The 13516-nt window shown below is 38.6% G+C and overlaps 1 protein-coding gene across 1 annotated transcript in view; it reads right to left on the minus strand.

The window, feature by feature from the left end:
* The window catches only part of EHBP1 (EH domain binding protein 1), a 385114-nt gene extending 374328 nt beyond the window's left edge, over window positions 1-10786 (minus strand). The window contains exon 1 of the mRNA XM_055400514.2: window positions 10661-10786. The gene's annotated coding sequence lies outside the window, so the exon portion shown is untranslated. The remainder of the gene's footprint in view (window positions 1-10660) is intronic.
* Window positions 10787-13516: the final 2730 nt, after the last annotated feature.

The raw sequence follows: 13516 nt of genomic DNA on the forward strand, positions 1-13516 counted from the left end.
CTTTGATTATGTTCTAAATGCCCAATTTTATCCAGTATCAAAATATCTAGGAAAGGCCAACCTGGGCCTAATTAGAGGAGACACAGGAGCATCCTTCACTGCCTTGAGACTCAAATAGAGACAGAAACAAGTCTACAGATACTATCCACTGATAATTCAGTGTGCCTGACACCTGCTGTTTATACATGCATGCATGCTAAATTGTTTCAGTTGTGTCTGACTCTGCAACCCCATGGATGGCAGCCCACCAGGCTCCTATGTCTATGGAATTCTGCAGGCAAGAATATTGGAGGGGTTGCCATGTCCTCCTCCAGGGGATCTTCCCAGCTCAGGGATCAAATCCACTTCTTCTGCTACTCCTTCATTGCAGGAAGACTCTTTACCACTGAGCCCCTCTGTTGTACAGAGCAACAGATGAATGATTAGAAAGCTCAGACGTCTTCAAAATATGGATACTCAAAATGTTAGCAACAAAGACATCAATCAGCTAGAATGGATGACAGCCATGAACCACTGGCCCAGCTCTCTTATTGAGGACCAGCTAAATATCAGTTCTTGACTCTAGAATCCCTTTGCAGGTCTGATCTTTCACATTACTGAAGATAATTTAATGTTGGTAAAATCCTAGCCCAGAAATGGTGTATATGCCAAGCTAAATGGAGTTATCAGAAAAAATTTACATTTTGCTAGTACATCAACCATTACTGGGATTATTGCAAAAAAAAGTTTGAGTTGAAATTAGGTGGGCTCAAGCCCTTTCTGATAAAATGTTTGCTAAATTTAATAAATTTACGTCCTATAAAATCAGTAGGGATTCTTGGCCAAGGTTTATTGGTCATTTCCCATTAAATGTTAAGAGCCTTTGATGACTTATAAAGAGTAGACTGATCTCTGCTTTTTTTTTTTTTCTGTGTTTTCAGTAATTGGAATAAATTACAAGTAACCGGATATAGCATGATGCCAGTGTTTTCTTCTGAATAACTCCTGGATGACTATATTTAGTATGAACAAGATAATGTAATTAACATCTTCTGAAATAATGAGGCCAGACAGGAAAGGCAAAGAAAAACCAGTAGGAATTCACAGTCTTGGAAGGCACTGAATACCCACCATGTGGTGCTGAATCAAAGCATCTCCATCTCAAACAGTGCAAAATGCAGAAAGCTGAAATCAGGCAGAACCTCACTTACCAGCACACTGGACATGAGCCAAGGGAAACTAGCCCTGTTGCAGAAACTTGCCCCAGATGAGTAGAGCTGGAAAACAAACCCAACACTCAGAGGGTAGGATTAACTCATGCATAGTTTGGGCAATCTGCTAGGCAGGGCAAAATGGAGAACAATTCCAGGACAAGGGAAGTAACATGGAAGCCAGAGAGAGCTGCAATATCATCCCAGATCTCTCTTTTTAGAGTAAATCAACCAGTGACTGGTCTTCCAGAGAGTAGAACATAGCCTGTTAAGTAAAGAGGACTTCATGAGAGCTGGTGGTTATTTCTTCATATTTTATTGTAACTTTTGTTGCTATTTTTAAATAGTCCCAATAACTAATCATTGATATTTTTCTCCCAGGAAATAAAGTTAACTGTTGAGCAAGAGTTGTTTTTTGTGCCATAGGTCAGTCTTCTAAGGAAATCCTGATATCCTCAACATTAAAAACCATGATATTTTGTCCTGAAATGATAAATTTAGTTCTGTTTTAGACACTGAATATATAGTGTTAAGCTGCACTTGTTGAGAAGTAATTATCTGGCATTACTGGTGTCCCATATCTTATTTCAAAAACTTATGCAAGCACCTTTCCCCTGTGAACTAGTATGTTTCAGTGGAAAAGGGCAGTATTGTACATATCCATCTTTCTTTACACAACCCATGCTAAAAAGATGTATATTTATTTGATCATATTTAAAATATTCACTCTTTCTTTGAACTTGTTCCAAATAAAAGCAGAAGGACTGTTGTTGACTGCTCATCTTCTTTTATTCTTGTAATAACACACTTCCTAGCTACTCACAAAGCTACCTTGTGCATGCCTCTTCCCCAGCTTACCTCACAACTGACAAAATAATAATTACTAAAATCCTACAGTCAGTTCTTAGTGATAAACAGAGCAACTTGTTGAGTACTTCTTCATTCATGTCCTGCTGGAAAGTGAAACCATTACACTGCTGCTGCTGCTGCTGCGTCTCTTCAGTCGTGTCCAACTCTGTGCAACCCCATAGATGGCAGCCCACCAGGCACCCCCATTCTCTGGGATTCTCCAGGCAAGAACACTGGAGTGGGTTGCCATTTCCTTCTCCAATACATGAAAGTGAAAAGTGAAAGTGAAGTCGCTTAGTGGTGTCCGACTCTTCACAACCCCATGGACTGTAGCCCACCAGGCCCCTCCATCCATGGGATTTTCCAGGCAAGAGTACTGGAGTGGGGTGCCATTGCCTTCTACATGATATTAACTACCCTTTGACACTGTGCATGAATGCTAAGTTGCTTTAGCCACGTCCGACTCTGTGTGACCCTATGGACTGCAGCCTGCCAGGCTCCTCTGTCCATGGGACGCTCCAGGCAAGAATACTGGAGTGGGTTGCCATATCCTCCTCCAGGGGATCTTCCTGACCCAGGGATTGAACCTGTATCTGTTACATCTCTTGCACTGGCAGACGAATTCTTTACCACTAGCGCCACCTGGGAAGCCCTTCAACACTGTGTGGTATGGATATTTACAGTGAACAGGAATGATATTTGGTCAAACGGTTTTGCCAATAGTTCATTCTGCTTTCTCTTATTAAAATCTTAATAATTTTCAGCTGATTTTGGAACAATGTAACCCGTACCTAGTTTTGCTACAAGTATAAAAGAATACAACTTGAGCGATAGTTTTGTGATTTTTATTTCCTTTGATGATATTTTTAGCTAAAAATCCATTCATTTATTAACAAGTAATTTAGTATCTTGTTATAAGTAATATTTATTAATTTACTAGCTAAGTATTTAATAATTGAATGACTACTAAGCTTAAAGCATTTTGCTAAGTATTGGAGATGCAGCACAACAAAAGGGCCAAAATTCTTGCCCTTCTGGGGCTCACATTCCTCATCAGTTGGAAACTATTATTTAGTGTTTGCCTTAGAAAATCTCAACTGATGAGAGTCGACTGTGTGTTGTTTAACAATGACACAAAAACTAATTAAGAGAAGTGTTATAAAAGCCAATGCACTGGGGACTAATATTAACAGATTGCTCCCTCAATGAAATCCAGTTTTCAGATATTTATTGTTGTATTTCTAATTTACACCTTTATTTCTTTGTGGTTGCTTGTGAAAAATCGCAAATAGACGTCAACAGTTCACACAGGTTTATAATCTGTACTTGCACTATGCAATTGTAAAGATACTGTTTACAATTGTGTTTTTAATTCACTTGAATTGTAGTAATATTTACCTTACTGTTTTACTCTTGTTATGCTTCACTGAGCCACTTTAGAGATATTGATCCTTTTTTTAAAAAAATTATGAATATAAGACAACACTATTGTAACTGTAAAAATGCAAAATTAACACATACCAAAACTGAAATTACATTGTCTGAGAGAGATTATCTGAAATCTATTAAATGTTAGCCAAAACAATTTGATCAATGCATTCCTTGGTGTTCCCATGAAACTTTTAAGAATGAAATGTTATTAAGAATGATAGTATTTTAAGAAATACACCCATCCTATTTGATATCCCTTTTGACTCCTTTATAAAATAATAAAAGCTTATTTTCACTGCCCTTTATTCAGAAATATTTTAGCTCCCTTCCTAGATGTTCTGAGGAGTAAAATAAAAGTTGGCATTTATCTTGTAAGCATTCTATGATCTTTTTAAATGTAAAAATAGATATATAAGAGAATACTCAGTACACAAATATATGTTAGAATCTAAAGATTATGAGCGATACCATTTTCTTAAATTCTCCTTTAATGTTTTTAGATTGATTTTTACAATAAAAATAAGGATTAAAATTGCATAACTGTAGTCTTAGATTGAAAGTATTGTATAAATCATTATGTACTCTTTAAAAGGTTTTCTCACTATCTAAAATCTGCCATCTATATTTTCTGCTTATAAATCATATCTAATTGATAAAAAATGAAAATGCTCCCCAGAAAAAATCCATTCCTAGTTTGTGTCCTGATTCTAGATCTATTTTGCCTATCTATACACTTCAGTCTGGGAGTGAGTGAAGACTCTTCTTTCACAAAATTTCACAAAATCAGTATTCCTACTGATATCTTCTGTATTTTATATCTTAAAAAGGATAGTTTTCACTAGTACTTTTTACAGGCTTGAATTGTTTTATTCAGATTTAGAACCATGAATGTCATGGTCATACTGGGTATTTTCCCCATTACCCTCTAATTTGGGGCTGACAGTTGACTCCCTTCTTGTCATCATATTCTGTATGGAGGACTCTGTTCTCTGCTTCATTGTCAAGTCAGGTGGGTCAAATAAGCAAATATTTACCAAGTGCCTAATACGGGCAAGTGGAGAAGGAAACGGCAACCCACTCCAGTACTCTTGCCTGGACAATCTCATGGATGGAAGAACCTCGTAGTCTACAGTCCATGGGGTCGCAAAGAGTTGGACACAACTGACTTCGCTTTCACTTTCACTAATACGGGCAAGAAAGGGTTGCTGTTAAAAAACAAACAAACAAACAAACACTATAGGACCTCCCTGGTGGTCCAGTGGCAGGGAATGTATCTGCCAACACAGAGGACACAGGTTCAATTCCTGGTCCAGGAAGATCCCACGTGCCGTGAAATAATAAGCCCATGGACCACAACTACTAAAGCCCATGCTCCCTACAGCCTGTGCTCCACAAGAAGAGAAGCCACCTCAATGAGAAGCCCACGCATCACAATGAGACAGACCCCACTCACTGCAACTGGAGAAGGCCCGTGTGCAATGAAGACCCAGCACAGCCAAAATTAAATAAATTTTTTTAAAAAACTACACATTTCTAAAATGTATGAAAAATTTTCACAGTTGGAGAGCTCAAGAAATTTAAACTTATTTCAGAGGGAAAAATTGTACAAAAAATAAAAATGTAAACTATAACTAATAGCTTACAAAATGTTCAAGTAACAGCTTAAGACAAAATTAAAAGAGATACAAGAAATCCATTATTCTCTTGTAGTCTGGAGAGAATCAAGCCAGTTATGGTGAAGCACACTGAGCATAGGATGAGGCTGAACTTGAGAGAACTGTTGCAGTTTCATCACTTATTAATCGGGTCATTCTAAGAGCTCACATAACCTCTGGATGGAGCAGGAAAAGTGGATAGAGATAAACTGTGCAGACACAATTCTGGGGAAATTGGTAGAAGTAGAGTGACTAGGAAACAGAAGCAATTTCCTCTTGAGTTGGTAGCTATAATGCTAAGTATTCTGCTGCCAGTGACCTCCACTAAAGCAAGCCCACCTGAAAAAGGAGGAAGCCAAGAAATGAAGCAGAGAAGAGTGTTGCTTCATTTGCCTCATCTGTAAAATGAGAAATGGGAAACTTTTACTTTGGGAAATGTAAATGGAAAAACTAATACTTTGTCACCAAGAGGTAAGGGTTCACTTCAGTTCAGTTCAGTTCAGTTGCTCAGTCATGTCCGACTCTTTGCGACCCCATGAATCACAGCACGCCAGGCCTCTCTGTCCATCACCAACTCCCAGAGTTCACTCAAACTCATGTCCACAGAGTCGGTGATGTCATCCAGCCATCTCATTCTCTGTTGTCCCCGTCTCCTCCCACCCCCGATCCTTCCCAGCATCAGAGTCTTTTCCAGTGAGTCAACTCGTCACATGAGGTGGCCAAAGTATTGGAGTTTCAGCTTTAGCATCAGTCCTTCCAATGAACACCCAGGATTGATCCCCTTTAGAATGGACTGGTTGGATCTCCTTGCAGTCCAAAGGACGCTCAAGAGTCTTCTCCAGCACCACAGTTCAAAAGCATCAATTCTTCGGCGATCAGCTTTCTTCACGATCCAACTCTCACATCCATACATGACCACGGGAAAAACCATAGCCTTGACTAGACGGACCTTTGTTGGCAAAGTAATGTCTCTGCTTTTTAATATATTATCAAGCTTGGTCATAACTTTCCTTCCAAGGAGTAAGCGTCTTTTAATTTCATGGCTACAATCAGCCTCTGCAGTGATTTTGGAGCCCAAAAAAATAAAGTCTGACACTGTTTCCCCATCTATTTCCCATGAAGTGATGGGACCAGATGTCATGGTCTTTGTTTTCTGAATGTTAAGCTTCAAGCCAACCTTTTCACTCTCCTCTTTCACTTTCATCAAGAGGCTTTTGTGTTCCTCTTCACTTTCTGCCATAAGGGTGGTGTCATCTGCATATCTGAGGTTATTGATATTTCTCCCAGCAATCTTGATTCCAGCTGGTGCTTCTTCCAGCCCAGCATTCCTCATGATGTACTCTGCATATAAGTTAAATAAGCAAGGTGACAATATACAACCTTGATGTACTCCTTTTCCTATTTGGAACCAGTCTGTTTTTCCATGTCCAGTTCTAACTGTTGCTTCCTGACCTGCATACAGGTTTCTCAAGAGGCAGGTCAGGTGGTCTGGTATTCCTATCTCTTTCAGAATTTCCCACAGTTTATTGTGATCCACAAGTCAAAGGCTTTGACATAGTCAATGAAGCAGAAATAGATGTTTTTCTGGAACTCTCTTGCTTTCTCCATGATCCAGCGGATGTTGGCAATTTGATCTCTGGTTCCTCTGCCTTTCCTAAAACCTGCTTGAACATCTGGAAGTTCACAGTTCACATATTGCTAAGGGTTAGAAGAGATAAACTCTTAAGACCCTTTCCAGCTCTAATTCTGTGATCTCAGAAATGCCTGCCTTTAACAAATGGGTCTCTCATTGCAGGTGGATTCTTTACTGTCTGAACCACCAGGAAAGCCCAACAAATGGGTACATGTGTGCAAAATCAAAAAGAGGCACTTAGAATTTCTCATAACAATAATCTAGGTTTTACAGTCTTAAGAGTTGGGGCTATTTTTTTCCCAGGTGAGGCTATTTTTTTATTATTTTAATCTAACTTTAATTTTCTGATTGACCAAAAGTTGAAAGTTTGTAGTCACAATTCCCAAAGTGAACATGAAGGCAAAAAAGTGTCTTTTAAGAACATGAAAGATACTGTTCCTAAATGTATCTGTTCCTAATTCAATTGTTTATACCCATTTCTAAAGGAAAGAGTAATTATAAGTCCATTTTTGTCATCTTTAAACTATTTATGATAAATTTAAATAAAAGAAGCATTGTTAGAACATGTTACTCTTTCTAGAGTATATTGCTTACAACTTACTTCAATAGCAATCCAACCCCAAAAGCTCAGCCTCTTCCAGTATGAATTGCTAAGGTTTTTTGAACCCTCTTTAGACAGAGATACCTGTGAGTCACTATTACTTGAATATACTGTGAAGATTAAGAGAACGAAAACAACTTTATACAAAAATTAACACAAAATGGACCATCAACCTAAATGTTAACAGCTGAAAGTATGAAACTTATAACAGAAAATTAGAGTAAATATTGTGACCTTGGATTTGGCAATGGTTTATTATTATTATATTTTATGGCCATACCACACAGCATGTGGGATCTTAGTTCCCTGACCAGGAGTGGAACCTGCATCCCTTAGAGTGAAAGCACAGAATTTTATTGGGCCACCAGGGAAGTTCTGGTAATGGTTTTATAGATGTATCATAAAAGCATGAACAACAAAGAAAAATAGATAGTGCTTTAGGAAAATTAAAAGCTTTTGTACTTCAAAGAAGTCATCAAGAAAGTGTATATCAGCCAATAGATGGGAGAAAATATTTGCAAATCACATATCTGATAAGGGGCTCCTATCCTGAATATGTAAAGAACTAATACAACTTAGCAATAGACAAATAACCCAATTTTTAAATTGACAAAGGATTAAAATAGACACTTCTCCAAAAATGATATGTAAATGACTAATTATCATTTGAAAAATGCTCAGCATCATTTACCATCAAGGATATAGAAATCAAAACCATACTGAATTAACCACTAAATGGCTTAAAATCAAAGACAGACAATAACAAATTAAAGTCCATTGCTGGTGGGATAACTCTGGAAAACAATTTGGCAGTTACTCGAAGTGTCAAACATAGAGTTGCTTTATGACTCAGAATAAAGACAACTTCCAGATGTACAAGCTTGGATTTGAAAAGGCAGAGGAGATCAAATTGCCAACATTCATTGGATAATAGAGAAAGCAACAGAGTTCCAGAAAAACATCTGTTTCTAATTCATTGACTACACTAAAGCCTTTGACTGTGTAGATCACAACAAACTGTGGAAAATTCTTGGAGATGGGGATACCAGACCACCTTACATGTCTCCTGAGAAACCTATATGTGGGTCAAGAAGCAACAGTTAGAACCAGACATGGAACAATGGACTGGTTCAAAATTGGGAAAGGAATACATCAAGGCCATATGTTGTCACCCTGCTTATTTAACTTCTATGCAGAGTACATCATGCAAAATGCCAAGCTGGGTGGATCACAAGCTGGAATCAAGATTGCCAGGAGAAGTACCAACAAGCTCAGATATGCAGATGATAATGGCAGAAATTGAAGAGAAACTAAAGAGCTTCTTAATGAAGGTGAAAGAGAAGAGTGAAAAACCTGACTTAAAACTCAACATTCAAAAAACTAAGATCATGGCATCTGGTCCCATCACTTCATGGCAAATAGATGGGTAAAAGTGAAAACAGTGACAGATTCTATTTTCTTGGGCTCCAAAATCACTTCAGATGGTGACTGCAACCATGAAATTCAGACACTTGCTCCTTGGAAGGAAAGCTATGACAAACCTAGACAGTGTATTAAAAAGTAGAAACATCACTTTGCCAACAAAGGTCTGTATAGTCAAAGCTGTGGTTCTTCCAGTAGTCATGTATGAATGTGAGAACTGAACCATAAAGAAGGCTGAGCACTGAAGAATTGGTGCTTGCAAATTGTGGTGCTGGAGAAGACTCTTGAGAGTCCCTTGGACAGCAAGCAGATCAAACCAGTCAATCTTAAGGGAAATCAACCCTGAATATTCACTGGAAGAACTGATGCTGAAGCTGAAGCTCCAAAAGTTTGGCCACTGATGCAAAGAGCCAACTCATTGGAAAAGACCCTGATGCTGGGAAAGATCGAGGGCAGGAGGAGAAAGGGTAGGCAGAGGATGAGATGGTTAGATAGCATCTCTGACTGAACGGATATGAGTTTGAGCAAACACCAGGAGATAGTGAAGGACAGGGGAGCCTGGCATGCTGCAGTCTATGGGCTCGCAAAGAGTCGGACATGACTTAGCAACTAAACAACAACAAATACACATGGTCGTCACTCTTCATCACTAAGTTGTGTTTTACATTCTTTTCTCATACAGTCATTACAGAGTATTGAGTAGAGTTTCCTTTTCTCTACAGCAGGTCCTTATTAGTTATTGATTTTATATATAATAGTGTGTATTGGTCAACCCCAATCTCCCAATTTATCTCTACCCTCCCTTTCCCCCTGGTAACCATAAGTTTGTCTTCTACATCTATTTCTGTTCTATAAATAAGTTTATTTGTATCATTAAACATGATACAACAGAGATTTTTGTTTCAAGAAGATGAGTATATAAGAACAGATTCTGAACCAGCCTACTTTTGTTTTTCACTTCTGTCACACTTGACTTTTTCTTTGTTGAAGTTATATTGATATTTCTTATTTCCACAGCTCATGATAAGGCCTTGAAACTCCTGTGTTTTAATCAGGAAGACGAGTTTATTGCACTTAAGCCTCCTTTTTTGATAAAAAAGGACTACAATCTTGAAAGTTCTTTTTAAACTATTAAATATTTGTTCTGGCTTAGTGACTGTTTAAAAATAACAGATTTCAAGTGATTCATACACACAATTCCGGGACTCTTGAGTATGGATGGATGAAATGGAATGCACACAGCCTTATACAGTGTTGTGCAAAAACAGCCTTCTTAATAATCGTAATAGTGTCCTTCCATGAATTAAAGCCAGGGTAGTCATTCTGAAACTAGATTCCATCCTGCATCACTCCTCCACCAAAAAGTGGGATTAATGCACAGTTTCCAGGTTGTTAAGAAGACGATAAGAACCATCCAATTCTGATTTCCATTTCAAAAGTGGTTTCTTATGATGAAGGGAGGAAAGGTGAAGTGATGAAGAAAAGAAAAGAAATTGTCTGACACGTGGAAAGTGTTCAATAGATGTTAATTTCTTTCCTTTCATTCCCTTCTGAGGGGAGAATATAGTAACTTTGTTGATTAAATTGACAAAGTGTAAGGAAGGAGATAGTGTTGACCAGATATGCTATCTGGAATATCCAACCTATACATCCATAATAAATTACTTCCTTCAGTAGTTATCTCAAGCAAAAAATCAGCACTTGAAAGAGGTAACTCATTTTTTAAAAATCTGCTACTAGATATGTCACTTCATTACTTTTGTGAGGGTAACATTCCAATAAGGAAAGAATGCTGAGGAATCTTTTCCAGAATCTACCTTTCTATGAAAGCTCTTCTCTTCTTTCTAAAGTAGCCCCATCTGCCAGTCTGTGTACTTACCTGAGCTAGAGGAGCCTGGTGGGCTACAGACCATGGGGTCACAAAAGTCAGACATGACTTAGCAATTAAACCACCACTACCACAAAGAAGTCCTCTATCAGGTTCACTTCATTTGGATAGTTCAGCAGGGACTACTCTGAGGCTGAATCACTCTTGTTATCTTTCCTTGAATCTCCTCAACCCCAAATTTTATAAAGATACACTCACTCTTTTCTCCTTCATCATTTCATTGCTGGTCTCTGTCAAATTCTGGAGCCCTTGAGGAATATCTTTAAAGGAGTATCATTTTTCTTTGTATTGGAATGCCAACAAACAGTTTCAGAGAACATAGCTGGCCTCTTGTATTTAGGTTGGCACATTAATCCATTAAAATAACAAGCAGAAAAGTTCAATGAGAAATTACTATGCCATGTTACATTTTATCAGATGTAGGTAAGAATACCAGAAAATTAGGCAAATAATAAGTGCTTACTTAGAACTCCTAAATAGTCTATACTTCTACACAGAGAGGAACCCCATACATCACAGCTCACCCATACATCATCTGAGAACCTCAGAAACTGCTCATACAACCGGAATTACCTAAGTCCATTTTGCACTGCTGGAAGACTGCACATTGGTCAACAGAGAGATGGGCCCAAGGCAAAACAGTTCCTGAACTTTATTAATTCTGATTTCTGAACCAAGAAAGATTTTCCCCCTCCCTCCATCAATAGGAGGATTGTCTTAGAGTTTGAAAAAAGGCAGTACTTACATAAAAGGTTTACCTACACTTTGAAAAGTGAAAAAGGAGTAATCACAGAAAGACAGTATTTAGAACTAGAAAAAACCCCAGAGGAAATTTAATTCAAACCCCATTATTAAGAATAAAGAAAAAGAGACTAAGAAATGGCTTGTGTCTACTTAGGTCAAAACAGTTTGAAGTGAAGAGGTCACAGTGAGTAACAGAAAGAGTATCATCTTTGTGGTTGACAATGTGGATTTGAATCCAGCTCTTGTCAGTTCAGTTCAGTCGCTCAGTCGTGTCCAACTCTGTGTGACCCCATGAATCACAGCACGCCAGGCCTCCCTGTCCACCATCAACTCCCAGAGTTCACTCAAACTCATGTCCACAGAGTCGGTGATGCCATCCAGCCATCTCATTCTCCGTCGTCCCCTTCTCCTCCCGCCCCCAACATTTCCCAGCATCAGAGTCTTTTCCAGTGAGTCAACTCGTCGCATGAGGTGGCCAAAGTATTGCAGTTTCAGCTTTAGCATCAGTCCCTCCAATGAACACCCAGGATTGATCTCCTCTAGAATGGACTGGGTGGATCTCCTTGCAGTCCAAGGGACTCTCAAGAATCTTCTCCAGCACCACAGTTCAAAAGCATCAATTCTTAGGCGATCAGCTTTCTTTACAGTCCAACTCTCACATCCATACATGACCCCGGGAAAAACCATAGCCTTGACTAGACGGACCTTGGGTGGCAAAGTAATGTCTCTGCTTTTTAATATACTATCTAGGTTGGTCATAACTTTCCTTCCAAGGAGTAAGCGTCTTTTAATTTCATGGCTGCAATCAGCATCTGCAGTAGGAACTATTTAAACGGTTTCCTTATATAAAAAGCAGGAATACCAGGACCTGTTTTCTAGAGTTATTGTGAAGAGTAAATGATATAACTTACACGAAGTGCCTAGAATGGTTGCTGGCCCTCAGTAAGTGCTTGACAAATGTTATTATCAGACAAATGAGAATCTTTTGACCCCAACTCTTGTTCACTGCACTGCACTGTTAAGGTAGCTAGCCAAAAGGAGTCAAACATTTGCTTAAAATATGGGATTCCAAATGAAAGCAATTGTGTGCAACCTCACTCAAATAATGTTTTTTAAATATCTACTAATTATTAATGCCAGCAATAACACCCATTCCTTTTTCGATGAAATTAAATGTTCCACTTTTCTCAGTGATTTTAGCTGTTTTCAGATAAACACAGTTCAGTACAAAGAGATGACACAAGGGACTTTTTATCTGCAATGCAGAGAGCAAGACGGAGACAATTTACATCCGAACTTGCCGTTAGCTCCATATGGCATGTATTCATCACTTAGTGAGTTCAGTGCCCTATCTTTAGAGCTTCAGTGATCAGGGTAGAAACTGCCCACTTATCTATGCTTGGTTTATTTATGCTTGTCTGGATTGAAAATATAGGGAGAGGAAGAGGTGAAGGAAGTCACCACTCTGCAAGAATCAGCTCTGGAGTCAGGAATCCAGGGTTAATGCAGACTGTCCAGGAATTAGCCTCTGTCCTAAAGAGCAGGCAAAATGCAGATGACCTAACGTGCATTATTTATGGGTTGCAATCTGTATGTTATTCCTGTCTGTCCCACAAAGGACTTGGCTGTGGTTAAATGTAGGGCTGTCTTCCTTTAGTTCAGTACAAAGCCTCACTCATACAGGGCAAGTGGGCATTTGTAGTTCACATGTGATCACTTAATTTGTATCAGCAACAGGACAAGTTGCTCTCAAAGGTTGAATCAGGAACTAACCAACCCTCTTCCCATGCCCCTCCTTCAGGGAGTGGGAATGGAGAGAGAAGTACTGTGTTCTCCTTTCCCTATTGAGAGTAAATTAATAAAATGTTCCCACTGTAAAATCAGAGAATCAGTCCCTTTGTACAAAAGGAATTTTGATGTTTCTCCAATTTTTGCTTCAAAAGATATACAAATCTTTCAAGATAGAAGAATATGGTCTTTTACCCTTCAATTATCATAATAGTCTCAGTGATAGGAAAGAGGGTATTCTGAAGTATACACCGACATCCTCCCCATTATAGTATTAAGCATATATTTAGCTCCTAGAATTTGAACCCTGGAGCA

Source organism: Moschus berezovskii, chromosome 11 (genome assembly GCF_049115385.1).
Source record: "Moschus berezovskii isolate FMDL1 chromosome 11, NW_MosBer_1.0, whole genome shotgun sequence".
NCBI classification, from domain to species: domain Eukaryota; kingdom Metazoa; phylum Chordata; class Mammalia; order Artiodactyla; family Moschidae; genus Moschus; species Moschus berezovskii.